We start from the raw sequence: 16,248 nt of genomic DNA on the forward strand, positions 1-16,248 counted from the left end.
TACCTACTCGTGCAGCTTCAGTCCGTAATTTAATGGCTAGTGGTTCCAGTGCAAGTACAAATAACAAAGGCGACAGAGGACAGCCTTGACGAGTGCCCCTGCCCACTTGGTATACCTAGGAGAATTTCAGGAAACATGGCAATAGTGTTTATACAAAATACATTGTGCAATATTATCAGTTAAAGACCATGCCCATATTAAATTGTTTGTTTTAAATAGTTAAAATTATCAATACATCAAAGGAATATACTGCATAGTCATATATTCACAAAAGAACAGTGCAATTAATTTATACAAATGATTAGACAATTTGTTTCAATGCACAATATGTACAGAAGGGAGATCCAGATAACACATAGACAATGGGAAGGCTGGCGGTAGATGGAAGCTACGCACGTTGTGGATGGTCTCAAAATCTGTATGCACTTATGTTATTTAAATTTCCTGAAATTATGTTTAATATTTTTCAAACGTTTAAGGATAAATCATTTTTGGTAAAGTTGTTAAGTACCATTTGGTGGAACTAACATAAGAAGTAGAGATTTAGAGAATTTTTAAAGTTAAAAACATATTCTACACTTAAAATATGTGGGGTAAAGCCAATGTTTTAACATGCTTTATTAGATAAAATCCAGTTTGTGCCCAGTGCAGTGTGAATACATGTGACAGAAAGTGGCCTAAAGAATGTGAATTAAAAGCTGCTTGTGAACTAAACACGCATTAATCAAGGCATCATTTGGTGAATGGTGCTGCATGCTACCCCCATGTGTAGAGAAACAATCTACATATAGTCACCTATTTCTTTATCGACATGGAGCTTATTACGAATTAATCAATGAAATTTCTCTGGCCTGCAGTTCGTTTAGTTCATTTGATATGTTTAGTTCACTTAAACCTAAAACAAAATGTAAAGGCAAATTGCCTAATTTTCAATTATGCATACATGGGTGTTTCGTACTTATGCATATATGTTGATCATTGATCCTTTAGTACCTGTGGTTTAGACGAAAAGTCCAATCTGAGTGTAGAAGGAAGGGAAGATTTTTTAAAACTTCTACACACCCCTCTTGGGAAGCTCTATAGAGTGCTTGGTATTCAGAGTCCCTGTATTTATTTCTGTCTTTTTAATGGTGCCTGTGGGGTATATATAAAACATATATTAAAATATTTTATAAGTTAGGTATACACCAGCATTTTGAGCAACCAGCTGTTACTGCATAGAGACTACATGGCTATTTTACTTCGATGAATATAATTTATTCCTTTAGTAATCAATGATTCCAAAACCTGTATATATAGAGAAACCCAATCTCATATGAAGCAGTGTCCTTTTCATGTTTTATGTATTTTGCTCTGGTAGATGTAAAATATTTCTTATTCGGGGACCTTGATAATTTATATTTGTCTTCATTTATTACTGCAAAGATGTGAAAAGCTATTTTATTTAAAGAAAGCAATCACATGCTGCATCGTCTACATATATATTAGTGAGAGCTTAGTTGTTTGGAGGGTGTGGCTGACATACTTACAATTTCTCAGACTTCTTTAGTATGTGTTGAAGTAATTTAGGGTATAATTCCTGCAATCTTCACTGTTATCTTCTATTTATCTAGTAAAGCAAGGATATACCCATGATCTAAGATAGAAAAGGATCACTTGCTCACTACATGAAATTTTCCAGAGATAGCGGCATTCTTACTTGTATGTGGCAGTATCTTCATCCATATTTCAAGGCACCTGATGTAGAAAGCTCACCGATTCTGATGTGCTGCTTTTTAAATCATTTACTCTGATTGGAGGGTGACGTGTGGATGGCGCGAATGTACGTGATCAGTGTCATCATGTCATAAACATTGAGGATGGACTTCAACAGAAAAGCAGATTTCGAATGTGTTCCACCATCTTAAGAAAGTATGTTCTCTCAAGAGGAACTGAAGGTTGTGTTTCTTTATGTTCCTCTAAATCTGAAATGAGTTTTTCGGTATGCCCTAACCAACAAGCCGATCAGTGCTGGCATTCTAATATTCGCCACATAAGTCAGTCCGTTTATGGGATAATGCATAGCTGGCAAAGATGTACATCATCACATAATAGAAATGGGGGAAGAACTTAAACCAAAAAGAGGAACAGATTTTAAAACCACTCCGCCATCTTGGGTCGGTTCTTCCCTAGCTTTTTGTCTTTGACTCATAGGTTCGGAAATGCCTTAAGACCTAAGACAGTGGGGTCGCTGCCGTCATATAATATTAGTAATATGTAATAGAAATTGTGAATGCTTCTACAATGTTCCTAATTATATCTGTATTTAAGTGAGTCTTCGTTCTCACTAATCCTGATCAGTATGAAATCTGTATATCGTTCCAATTTACAAATAAGCCAGATAGATTGGTTAATACATTTATAGCCTTTAGGTAATCAATTGCAAAACCGAATTAGCTGTTGAATCAAAGGATGGACTTAATAGTACCACACCTAATTCCGTTGAACTTCGTGAGCACATCTTTTTCCATATGTGGAAGTCAATGTTATTGTTTTGATTTCATTCATGATGGACATTGATCATTAGCTACTGTTGTGCACCCACCTGCAGTTGTGTATACAGATCAAGGTGCCGATTCCGATCCTGGAAAAACCGGGTACGAACCGTCGGTCGGAGGGTTTTCTCCGTCCGACTCGTACCCGGTAAAATAACCCTACAAACTTGCAAGTACGATTCGTACGGAAACACCATTTCCGTACGAGTCGGAAAAAACACCGACCAACCGTAAAAACACATACCAATGTGATCCGGGACAGCGCCGACGTGACGTCGGGACGCATGCAGGCTGCATTTCACGAACCAGGAAGTACGAATCGTACCAACACCAGTCCGGACGGCAACATTTTTACGGCACCCAAAAAGGGCCGGAAATGCGAAGTACGGCGCGATGCGAGCGGACTTGGGGGCCCAGTACGCGCCGAACCCCGCCCCAGACCCCGCGGATGTACGTGCCGTACCCCCACCCGTGTATGTACGAGACGTACCCCCACCCGTGTACCCCCACCCGTGTATGTACAAGTCGTACCCCCACCCGTGTATGTACGAGTCATACCCCCACCCGTGTATGTATGAGACGCACCCCCACCCATGTACCCTCACCCGTGTATGTATGAGTCATACCCCCACCCGTGTATGTACGAGACGTACCCCCACCCGTGTACCCCCACCCGTGTATGTACGAGTCGTACCCCCACCCGTGTATGTACGAGTCGTACCCCCACCCGTGTACCCCCACCCGTGTATGTACGAGTCATACCCCCACCCGTGTATGTATGAGACGCACCCCCACCCGTGTACCCTCACCCGTGTATGTATGAGTCGTACCCCCACCCGTGTATGTACGAGTCGTACCCCCACCCATGTACCCCCACCCGTGTATGTACGAGACGTACCCCCACCCGTGTATGTACGAGAAGTAACCCCACCCGTGTACCCCCACCCGCGTATGTACGAGTCGTACCCCCACCCGTGTATGTACGAGTCGTGCTCCCACCCGTGTATGTACGAGTCGTACCCCCACCCATGTACCCCCACCCATGTATGTACGAGACATACCCCCACCCGTGTATGTATGAGTCGTACCCCCACCTGTGTATGTACGAGACGTACCCCCACCCGTGTATGTATGGTGCGGACCCACAGCGCGTGTGGGGGTACATCTCATACATACACGGGTGGGGGTCCGCACTGTACATACACGGGTGGGGGTACGTCTCGTACCTACACGGGTGGGGGTACGTCTCGTACATACACGGGTGGGAGCACGACTCGTACATACATGGGTGGGGGTACGTCTCGTACATACACGGGTGGGGGTATGTCTCATACATACACGGGTGGGGGTACGACTCGTACATACACGTGTGGGGGTACATCTCGTACATACACGGGTGGGGGTACGACTCGTACATACACGGGTGGGGGTACGACTCGTACATACACGGGTGGGGGTACACGATTGGGGGTACGTCTCGTACATACACGGGTGGGGGTACGACTCATACATACACAGGTGGGGTAGTCTCGTACATACACGGGTAGGGGTACGACTCGTACATACACGGGTGGGGGTACATGGGTGGGGGTATGTCTCATACATACAGGGGTGGGGGTACGTCTCGTACATACACGGGTGGGGGTACGACTCGTACATACACGGGTGGGGGTACGTCTCGTACATACACGGGTGGGGGAACGACTCATACATACACGGGTGGGGGTACGACTCGTACATACACGTGTGGGGGTACATCTCGTACATACACGGGTGGGGGTACGACTCGTACATACACGGGTGGGGGTACACGGGTGGGGGTACGTCTCGTACATACACGGGTGGGGGTACGACTCGTACATACACGGGTGGGGGTAGTCTCGTACATACACGGTTAGGGGTACGACTCGTACATACACGGGTGGGGGTACATGGGTGGGGGTATGTCTCGTACATACAGGGGTGGGGGTACGTCTCGTACATACACGGGTGGGGGTACGACTCGTACATACACGGGTGGGGGTACGTCTCATACATACACGGGTGGGGGTACGACTCGTACATACACGGGTGGGGGTACACGGGTGGGGGTACGTCTCATACATACACGGGTGGGGGTCTGCACCGTACATACACGGGTGGGGGTACGTCTCGTACATACACGGGTGGGGGTCCGACTCGTACATACACCGGTGGGGGTACGACTCGTACATACACGGGTGGGGGTACGACTCGTACATACACGGGTGGGGGTACACGGGTGGGGGTACGTCTCATACATACACGGGTGGGGGTTCGTCTCGTACATACACGGGTGGGGGTACATCTCGTACATACACGGGTGGGGGTACAACTCGTACATACACGGGTGGGGGTACATGGGTGGGGGTATGTCTCGTACATACACGGGTGGGGGTACGTCTCGTACATACAGGGGTGGGGGTACGTCTCGTACATACACGGGTGGGGGTACATCTCATACATACACGGGTGGGGGTACGACTCGTACATACACGGGTGGGGGTACGTCTCATACATACACGGGTGGGGGTATGACTCGTACATACACGGGTGGGGGTACGTCTCGTACATACACGGGTGGGGGTATGACTCGTACATACATGGGTGGGGGTACACGGGTGGGGGTACGTCTCGTACATACACGGGTGGGGGTACGACTCGTACATACACGGGTGGGGTAGTCTCGTACATACACGGGTGGGGGTACGACTCGTACATACACGGGTGGGGGTAGTCTCGTACATACACGGGTGGGGGTACGACTCGTACATACACGGGTGGGGGTACGACTCATACATACACGGGTGGGGGTACACGGGTGGGGGTACGTCTCGTACATACACGGGTGGGGGTATGTCTCGTACATACACGGGTGGGGGTACGACTCATAAATACACGGGTGGGGGTACGTCATGTACATACACGGGTGGGGGTACGACTCGTACATACACGGGTGGGGGTACGACTCGTACATACACGGGTGGGGGTACACGGGTGGGGGTACGTCTCGTACATACACGGGTGGGGGTACGACTTGTACATACACGGGTGGGGGTACGTCTCGTACATACACGGGTGGGGGGGGTACCCGGGTGGGGGTACGTCTCGTACATACACGGGTGGGGGTACGTCTCGTACATACACGGGTGGGGGTACGACTCGTACATACACGGGTGGGGATACACGGGTGGGGGACGTCTCGTACATACACGGGTGGGGGTACGTCTCGTACATACACGGGTGGGGGTACGTCTCGTACATACACGGATGGGGGTATGACTCGTACATACACGGGTGGGGGTACAACTCATACATACACGGGTGGGGGTACCCGGGTGGGGGTACGTCTCGTACATACACGGGTGGGGGTACGTCTCGTACATACACGGGTGGGGGTACGACTCGTACATACACGGGTGGGGATACACGGGTGGGGGACGTCTCGTACATACACGGGTGAGGGTACGTCTTGTACATACACAGGTGGGGGTACGTCTTGTACATACACGGGTGGGGGTACGACTCGTACGTATGCGGGCACATGTCTCCATGGTTGGTATTGAAGTTCGCTCCGGACGGTCTTTTTTCCATACGGGTGTACATTCGGACGGACGGGACAGATCGTACTTGCGCGCTCGGACTTCATTTTTCCGATTCGTACGGATAATCGTCCGGGGACGTGTTGGACACTTTTTCCGACCCGAGGACGTGTGGGGGAATTTTCCCAATGCGATTCGTATGGACTTTTTCCCATACAAATCGTACTTGCCAGTTTGTACGGTACTTGTACGATTCGTACGGAAAAAAATCCGGATACGATTCGTACGGGGAAAATTTTTCCAGGATCGGAATCGGCACCCAAGTGTTTATATTTTTGATTGGAGACATGTATCATCCATGTGGGGTCTAAGGAAATGGGATAGTAGTGTGAAGATATTTTAACTTTTTCTCAAATATCTGGAGGGAGAATTTTGTTATTGATTACATTTAATTTCTTGCTCCCAAGGTATTTCCTGATTTAAACCCTTTTTGAAGGTGTTCAATGTGGAAATCCAATACACTTCCCGGCGTTTTCTAATGGTTTCAGAGTCTTGACCTTCTTTAGGTTGGATTTTTACCACAATTATCCATTTTATATCATCCACTGTGGGGTTCGTTTCAGAGTAATGTTGTACCATTGGTGCTGTAATTTTTTTGGCACGGAAAGCTGATTGGTGTTCAGTCAAGTAGATATTGAGGGTACGTGACGTCTCACCCACATAGCCCATTCCACAAGGGCAGATTAAAAGATATATTATGTTTTTGGTCCTGCAATTCATCATTCCCTTTGTGGTAATAGTTTGTCCATTGATTAGCAGGGAACTTGACTCTATTGCCAATGGGCAAACCTTGCACGTATTGTATTTGTAGTTACCTATAACTGGCTGTTGCCCCACAATACTTCTCTGTATTGGCTTGTGTGCTGGGGGCATACGTGACCTTACAACCAGATCTTTCAAATTTGTACTTTTACAATATGCAAACAGTGGTTTCAGTATTTTTTTCTTGACGTTCCTTGTTTGCATTTAGTATGGGCCAGCTAGAGCAAATTATACGACAAATTTGTTCATTTAGCATGGAATGTCGTGTTACAAAGACTAATTCAGAGGTGTTCTTTTCATTCTTATCAGTTAACAGATGATGCCTATCAAAGTATCTTGCCCTTTTGTATGAATTTCTCATTAGTTGTGAGGGTAGCCTCGTGCCAGGAATTTATCTTTCATGATAGCTGCTTTATCATCAAAATCTTTAAGGCTGGTACAGTTGCAGCATACCCTTAAAAATTGACCAAAAGGTATGCTGTTTTTTTATGAGGGGGATGAAAGCTGTCATGAATACAATAAAGTATTGAGAGCTGTAGGTTTAGTATAAAGGTCAACCGCCAACTGTCCAGTTGCGTGTTGATGATAATATCCAGAAATTCAATCTGGATGTTACTAAAGGAGAATGTGAAATGGATGTTATTATCGCATAAATTTAGCCATGATAGAAATTCCTTCAAAATATGTTCAGTATCTGCCCATATAAAGAAAGTGTCATCTATAAAGCACGACCACTTCAAGATCGTATCAAAGAATGGGGCTACTTCATTATAGATGAACGTGTTTTCAAATTTGGCCATGTAAATATTCGCTACTGTAGGGGAGCAGGATGCGCCCATACTTACGCCCTTAGGTCTTAAGGCAGTTCCGAACCTGTGAGTCAAAGACAAAATGCTAGGGAAGAACCGACCCAAGATGGCGGAGTGGTTTCAAAATCTGTTCCTCTTTTTGGTTTAAGTCCACATCTTTCCCAGCTGTGCATTATCCCATAAACGGACTGAATTATATAGAAAATATTAGAATGCCAGCACTGATTGGCTTGTTGGTTAGGGCATACCAAAAAACTAATTTCAGATTTAGAGGAGCATAAATAAATACAACCTTCAGTTCCTCTTGAGAGAACATACTTTCTTAAGATGGCGGAACACTTTCGTAATCTGCTTTTCTGTTGAAGTCCATCCTCAATGTTTATGACGTGATGACGCTGAACACGTACATTCGTGCCATCTACACATCACCCGCCAATCAGAGTAAACGATTTAAAAAGCAGCACATCAGTATCGGGCAGCTTTCTACATCAGACGCCTTGAAATATGGATGAAGATACTGCCACATACAAGTAAGAATGCTGCTATCCTTAGACAATTTCATGTAGTGAGCGAGCGATCCTTTTCTTTCTTAGATCATGGGTTTATCCTGCTTTACTAGATACACAGAAGCTGACAGTGCAGATTGCAGGAATTATACCCTAAATTACTTCAACACATGCTAAAGAAGTCTAAGTATGTCAGCCACACCTTCCAAACAACTAAGCTCTCACTAACATATATGTAGAGGATGGGGCATTAGATTGCTTTCTTTTAATAAAATAGCTTTTCACATCTTTGCAGGGACAAATATAAATTATCAAGGACTCCAAATAAGAAATATTTTACATCTACCAGAGCAAAATACATAAAAGATGAAAGGACACTGCTTCAAATGAGATTGGGATTCTCTATATATACAGGTATTGGAATCATTGATTACTTAAAAGAACAAATTATATGCAACGAAGTAAAATAGCCATGTAGTCTCTATGCAGTAACAGCTAGTTGCTCAAACTGTTGGTGTATACCTCACTTATAAAATATTTTAATATATGTTTTATATATACCCCACAGGCACCATTAAAAAGACAGAAATAAATACAGGGACTCTGAATACCAAGCACTCTATAGAGCTTCCCAAGAGAAGTGTGTAGAAGTTTTTAAAAATCTTCCCTTCCTTCTACACTCAGATTGGACTTTTCGCCTAAACCACAGGTACTAAAGGATCAATGATGAACATATATGAATAAGTACGAAACAACCATGTATGCTTCATTGAAAATTAGTCAATTGCCTTTACATTTTGTTTTAGGTTTAAGTGAACTAAACATATCAAATGAACTAAACGAACTGCAGGCCAAAGAAATGACATTGATTAATTTGTAATAAGCTCCATGCCGATATAGAAATAGGTGACTATATGTAGCTTTTTTTCTCTACACAAGGGGGTAGCGTGCAGCACTATTCACCGAATGATGCATTGAATAATACATGTTTACTTCACAAGCAGCTTTTAATTCACATTCTTTAGGCCACTTTCTGTCACATGTGTTCACACTGCACTGGGCACAAACTGGATTTTTATCTAATAAAGCATGTTAAAACATTGGCTTTACCCCACATACTTTAAGTGTAGAATATGTTTTTAACTTTAAAAATTCTCTAAATCTCTTCTTCTTATGTCAGTCACACCAAATGGTACTGAGCAACTTTACCAAAAACGATTTATCCTTAAACGTTTGAAAAATATTAAACATAATTTCAGGAAATTTAAATAACATAAGTGCATATAGATTTTGAGACCATGCCTATTATGTATTTTATGCAGAGAACGTTGAGACGGACCCTGACGAAGGCACCGCAGCCGAAACGCGTGTAGCTTCCATCTACCGCCAGTCTTCCCATTTTCTATGTGTTATCTGGATCTCCCTTCTGTACATATTGTACATTGAAACAAATTGTCTAATCATTTGTATAAATTAACTGCACTGTTCTTTTGTGAATATATGACTATGCAGTATATTCCTTTGATGTATTGATAATTTTAACTATTTAACAAAAAAATCAAAATAATGATTTGATATTGAGATATAACAATAACAAATTAAATATAAAGCTATTTGATAACAAACAATTTAATATGGTCATGGTCTTTAACTGATAATATTGCACAATATATTTTGCAGAAACACTATTGGCATGTTGTCCTGAAATTTTGAACTTTTTGATTATCATATACTTATTTCTAACCCTTTTTTCACCTTTCATGTTTATTTTCCCATGGCTAGCAAGTTCATTTCTGCTTGTAGGGTTCCCCTTTTTCCCAAACTATTCAAAGGATCCTCACCAGCTTTGATGCCTTTTGTAACCATAGGGTGTTGGAAATTGTTATCCAGAAAACAAAATATATGGTCTTTGACCCCGTTAGTTCGACACATCCTAATCCCTGTTTGAAGTTCATACCGCTGGACAGGGTATCTGTATTTGAGTACCTAGGGGTTACCTTAACTGAAAAAATGGAATGGGGGACACAAATAAATAAAACATGTCTTAAGCTAGCGCAAACAACAGGAGGGTTGGTGAAGTTATATAGGATTTCATTCCACAAAACTGTCAGACCGATTGTGGAGATCTATAGAGCACAAGCAAGGGGTGCTATAATGTATATAGCTGAATTATGGGGACATTGTTCTCTAAGGAGTATTACCAAGTCTGAAAATTCTTTACCGGACAGCTATTTGGTCTCCCACTCAGCTCCCGAATTATTCCTCTGTGTTTGGATCAAGGAATGCGGCCAATCACAGAGGAAATTGCTCCTAGACGTCTAACCTTCTGGCTTGGTTTATGGATGACCCCGGAATTGGCTGTATATAGGGCGGAGCTAAAGGAGGTACTGGGTCTACCGGGTTGCAGGTAAATAGCATGGTTTGTATATATCAGGGATGTACTCCAAAGTATAGGTAGATCGAGACGATGGGATAATCCTGAGGTAACATGTACCGCAATTACTAGAAATTAATTGGTCAGGAGCTATAGTGAGAGTAAACTTGCCCGCAGGAGAGCTCAGCAATAGGTACTCTAACAGGTACATTCATGAGAGTAAAGGAACATTATATTTTAGAGTCTTTCCTGGATGACAAACAACCAGCACTGGCAAGGAAGTTAAGTATACAATTTGGGCTTGGGCCCTTCCCCTGCACGCACTATCCAATTAGTGGGCAGGTACATTCTCTTTAGGATGTCCGGCCTGTAGCACTGAGGTGGAGACAGAACTTCATGTATTTTTTTCTATCCTGGTTACAACAAAGCCAGACATTGTTGGCTGATCCAATTGTGCAGAAATTTGGGGTCCAAATGTTGTGCAGAGGTTTTTAGGCTACTGAAATATAATACTGAAAAGCCTGTTGTTTTTGCGGTGTCGTGCTTTCTATTTTCTATGTGGTGTGAGCGCAAGTCACTTTTGGAAACCAACCCACAGATGTAAGTCAATGTAGTTTCCAACAGGACTCGGCCTATTTTTTTATCTATTCATTGCGTATTTAGCTAGTTTACAATCATTTTTAGCTTGAGGGAGCATTGTATACCTATTTTAAGTATTTTTTAATACAGGGGCTGATTTTTATGTGTCAATAGACTGTATATTTTGTAAAAAAGAAAAAAAAATTGCATACTTTTAGTGTATTTTAATAGGGTATAATATATTGGATAGACTTTTTGGGGGGATATTCAATGGGGTGCAGGTTTGTCAATTGTAACTTTAAATCAGGCCTTTGCTGGATATGTGAATGTGTTTTTTATGTTTGTTCTTTTAATGTATTGTATTAAGCTATTGCACCTGCACTTTTATGGTCTTTTGACCGAAATAAAGTATTAGAATGAATAATATCAAAATAAATGCATTTATTTTGACTTTTTAAAATATATATAAATGCATTTTAATGTTTAAAAAGTATACATAAAAACAAAAATATAATTGTATGATAACATATTGTAATAAACTTTCCAATTAAAAAAAAAATTCTTTAAAGAATTCAATTTAAATTAATTATATACATATTGTTTGCAATTTTTAATACATAATAAGCAAATATAAGCATTTTATCTTAGCGGGATTTGTTAATAAATGTTAAAGAAATTATTTTAATTTTATCTTTTTACATTAAATAAATATATAATTCAAAATTAAGTTAATAGTCCAGTAGCTGTTAATTGTGCTTATTTAATATAAATTAATTAAATATTTGAAGTACATCTACATTATTATTTACCCCCCCAAAAATTTTTTCAAGTTTAAGAAACTTTTTACATTTCCCATTTACTTTACCATAGGATGATCTCCACCCCAGTGACAAAGAACATCAACTTTATGTCAAAAGTTACTGGTAGTATCTTCGCACTATTAACTTAATTGTGAATTAAATAGTTAGTTAATTTAAAGATATTAAATTTAAATTATTTTTACAGATTAAGATACCCCCTAAAGCAAAATGTTTGTATTTACTTTATATGTTTCAGAAATTACAAAAAATATGTATAGAATTAATTTACATTAATTTGATTGATTTAAAAAAAGTTACATTTATTTTTAAACTAAGAAGGTTATTAACATACATTGGCATAAAATAATATTTATTTTAAATATATTTTTACGTTACATTAAAATCAGATTTTGTTTTAAAAAGTCAAAATGAATGTATTAATTTTAATATTATTTGCTATGAGGTTCCAGCCTAAGTCCCCGTCTCCAATATTTCTATGAGGGTGCTGCTGTACTAATGGTTGGCCATGTGTGATTATGGACTTACTCCAGGTGTCAGCTAATACTGTTTTGGTACTCTTTGGCTCTAATAACTTCACACGTAAATTGGACTATACCCCCTGTTTCAGGTAGTGGAGAAATGCAAGTACACACTACAAAATGTAAGAGTAAATTTACGCATGTAGATTTACTCATGTGTAATTTTACCTTTGTGAATAGGTTCCATTGTGCATACCTGTCAACTCACCCACATTTGGCAGGTGTCACCCGCTTTTTACTTCTGTTCACCCGCCTGACAAACAAAATGCCTTCACAGCCCTTCATTGACTGACCCACTTTTCAAACCTAAATCACCCACCAATAAAGTGTTTATTCGAAATTCTAAAAAGATTCACCCTCTAACGCCCCAGAGTGTATAAAAATGTTGATGCAAAAGGTTGACAGATTTTATAGTGCTTCTTTCCCATTTATATCCCTTACTCTTAATGACCTCGCTTTTTAGGTCTCGCTGAGTCAGCGCGCGTGCGCTGCTCGGAGAGACTTTAGTAGGTGAGTTTACAAAGTGCTGCTGGCTGGTGACAAGCTTGCATTCACGCGAGCGTGCACGTGTGAACCGCCAGCCTTCAGCACCATCTGTCTTTCCTCTCCCTAGCTCCCTGCCTCCGCCCCTCCCCCACCGCGTCTCAAGTTAATTTGCGCTTACAAGCGCTTTCTCTTTTGCCGTCTTGTATATCGCGCTGCCCTTTTGTACCTCTCTATGCCCCCTGTATCTCTCGTTGCACTCTGCCCCCACGTCTACCCGTATGCCTACTTGTGTGTATATATGGACCCCTGCTGGCTTCCCTGCACCATTATACGACACCCTGTATATCACAGCCTTTCCTGCCTGCGCATACTCTCCACTCTGTGCTCACACACTACCACTTCCTCCTATGTGTCACCAACTCTGCCCTCACTGTTCCACCCAGGACGGCAGTCTCCTCAGGGTTCCCTCCACATGTTATCAGGCAGACATGAGTCTTTCTCCTTTAAAATATTGTCTCTTTAACATGTTATTTTGGTACTATAAGTGCTCTCATGTCCCCCAATGGCACACCTGAAATAGTACATAGCAAATGCTGAAAGGTACAGGATGTATCAGATAACAAAATCACTACTTCTTGTAGTAGTGGTGTAGAAATTGAAACTTGGATGTTTGAGAGCCTGAGAATAACTGCAGATATATGTTTATTTTTTTTTGTAGGTCTTGCTCAATTGCTTAGCCATCTGCGGACCATATTATTGCAAATTCTTTAAAATATACGTAGAGTAGGCTTTAGCTCCACCCACAGAAATATTACTCTTAGAGCTCATGCAAAAGGCTGTCTGATGTATTATTACACTTCTATAAAGTGCTTTCACTGGAATGCATGAGAGACTATTTGGTCTAAAAAGCTTCTGTGGTGGAGGACCTGGCATGATATAGTATGTTGTTATTTCTTTTTTGATACACTGTTAAGAATGCTGGATATCCTTCTGCCATCAAGCCAGAACTAATTATTTCTTACTTTCACTTAAATAGGGAAACACCAAAAACCCTCCTATTATTTTTTATTCTGTGTCCCCCTCCTCCTCCTTTATTTCTGCTTCAGCTACCTCCTCTCTGCTTCCCTTCAATCCCTTTTGAAAAAGGAAAACGAATTCATACGCACCTTCCTTTTATTGCTGTTTTTAGGCCTGACCTTGGAGACCGCTTTATCCGTCTCACCAGACTATTGTTTATAAAAACAAGCATTGGCATAGCCAATAGATCTCGCCAATTGGCAATAATATAAAACATAACAAAAAACGTATAAGATCCCGAAGGTGAGACCTATTGGCTATGCCAATGCTTGTTACACATATAACTAATGTCACCCTGTGCATGCATGGTGACTCTCGGACTCTTCTAAACAGAATTATGGGGCACGCAACCCGACCCATCTCGCGCGCTACCTCCCTGTCCTCTCTCTCCCTCCAGCGAACCATGATGCACCTCTTACCAGGAGCTCCGTACCTGCCACAGCTCGGGTCACTTTATCACGTCTCGCCGCCGCGCTTGCTCTACACACATCATGCACTGTACATCGCGTCAGCAGCACTCGGTGTTATTCTCAGTTTGAACCAGCGCCGCCCTTTCTTATATACTGCCGGTGAAGGCAGGGCTCGCCAATAGCAAGCTGACACTCGGAATTGGCGTCAGTCCACACGATTCGACTGACAGGGGAATCCCTCTGATCACTTTCCAGTCTGACCACAGCAGTACTGCAAGCGAACGATGCCATTGTTTATGTTTTTAATCGGCTGCTGTGGCGTAATATACCCCCGCAGCCCACGCGGTGAGGCTTGGGAGGGGGGCCCCGAGCCCCAGGGTGCTGATTACGCCACTGTGCACTGGCGGCAGGCTTGACCGGGTCCGGAGCGTGAGGTAGAAGCAGGGGTCTGGGGAAGGAGGAGTGAGGGTGTTCGGGGGGGGGGGGGGGAAACTCGATGTAATTTAACTTGCATCGGTGCCCCGTCAAGTGGACTCGTCTGCTGGCGGGAAGCCATCCTCGTGTGCCAAGGGGCATTTACCAGAGACGGAAATGCCTGCAGTACTGGCTGCCAGTCAAAATTTCATTTATCGGAATGACTCCTCAAAAACTGCATTGTGTCGTTACTTTGACCACATTTTTCCCTACCTCGAGAATGTTCAATTTCCTGAACCCGAAAAGATATGGATAAATGTTGACTCGGTCCTCCTAGGAGTAAAACTAGAAGCATCTATTTAAATGACTGTTACGTTACGAACGTACTTTAATAATGTATAAAAAATTTTTTTTGTAAAATGTAAAACATACCTAAGGGTACTTACTGGAGGTAGTATGCTGCAATTATACAGAGTTTGTACATAATCATTTTAAGGGCTATAAAATGCATCATCTGTATTACATTGCGAAAATGCAAAAAATAAATAATGATCATAGCCTGAAACGACCTGGAGATGGGTCCCAGTAAGTAACGTCCAACGAGAGGGAATGGTGCTTTAGGCGGGAGGAAAGTTTCCTGCAACTTATATTTTAAAAAAAGATTGAAAAAAACGTCACCTACTACCATGCCTGCACTACCATTCCTCAGCCCCATAAACTGGACCACACCCAGTGCCACGACCCCTTGTCCTGCCATCCCCGCTGCTACTCCACCGCCAAGCTATGCACCCTTGACCCCCAACCCTCCAAAAAACGCTGCTGCTGCACCAAACCACACTTCACAGTAGGACCACACACCTACATTCACTGAAATTTCACCTGCCACAGCACACACACAAGCACACTGCCCACACCACAGACAGCTCCACCTCTAGAACACCAGCTTGCAAACTCCAGTCTCAACACATGCTCACTGTGCAAACACGCCACTGAGCTAGGGGACCTCCTCACCCACCCTCACACCTGACGTCTTATTACTTACAGAGACCTGGCTCAACCCAACATCCTTGCCCAAAATCGCAGCCGCACTACCCGAAGGATACAAAATCCCCATAATGAACGCACTAATAAGCCAGGGGAGGGATCGCCATCATTCACCAGGAATCCATCCCATGCACTTCCACAATGAATGACTTCACCCCAGCTATGGAATACATATACTTCAGGCTCCAAACACATGGCAAGACTACCATACTGACCCCCGGGAGCTTTTCTAAACTTCTGTAACTTCATCACCGACTTCATAGACCCCCTCGTCATTGACTCTAAAGACAAAAT

General features: G+C 42.8%; 1 protein-coding gene across 2 annotated transcripts in view; it reads right to left on the reverse strand.

Annotated features, from left to right (window-relative positions):
* Nucleotides 1-14,898, reverse strand: part of LOC146860859 (interferon regulatory factor 3-like) — a 147,383-nt gene extending 132,485 nt beyond the window's left edge. The window contains exon 1 of one of the 2 annotated variants that reach the window (XM_085644836.1): nucleotides 14,520-14,898. The gene's annotated coding sequence lies outside the window, so the exon portion shown is untranslated. Of the gene's footprint in view, nucleotides 1-14,505 lie in introns of both variants that reach the window. The other variant, XM_085644837.1, reaches the window with a different exon arrangement.
* Between the last annotated feature and the right edge of the window lie 1,350 nt (nucleotides 14,899-16,248).

This window comes from Triturus cristatus, chromosome 3_1 (genome assembly GCF_964204655.1).
Source record: "Triturus cristatus chromosome 3_1, aTriCri1.1, whole genome shotgun sequence".
NCBI lineage: Eukaryota > Metazoa > Chordata > Amphibia > Caudata > Salamandridae > Triturus > Triturus cristatus.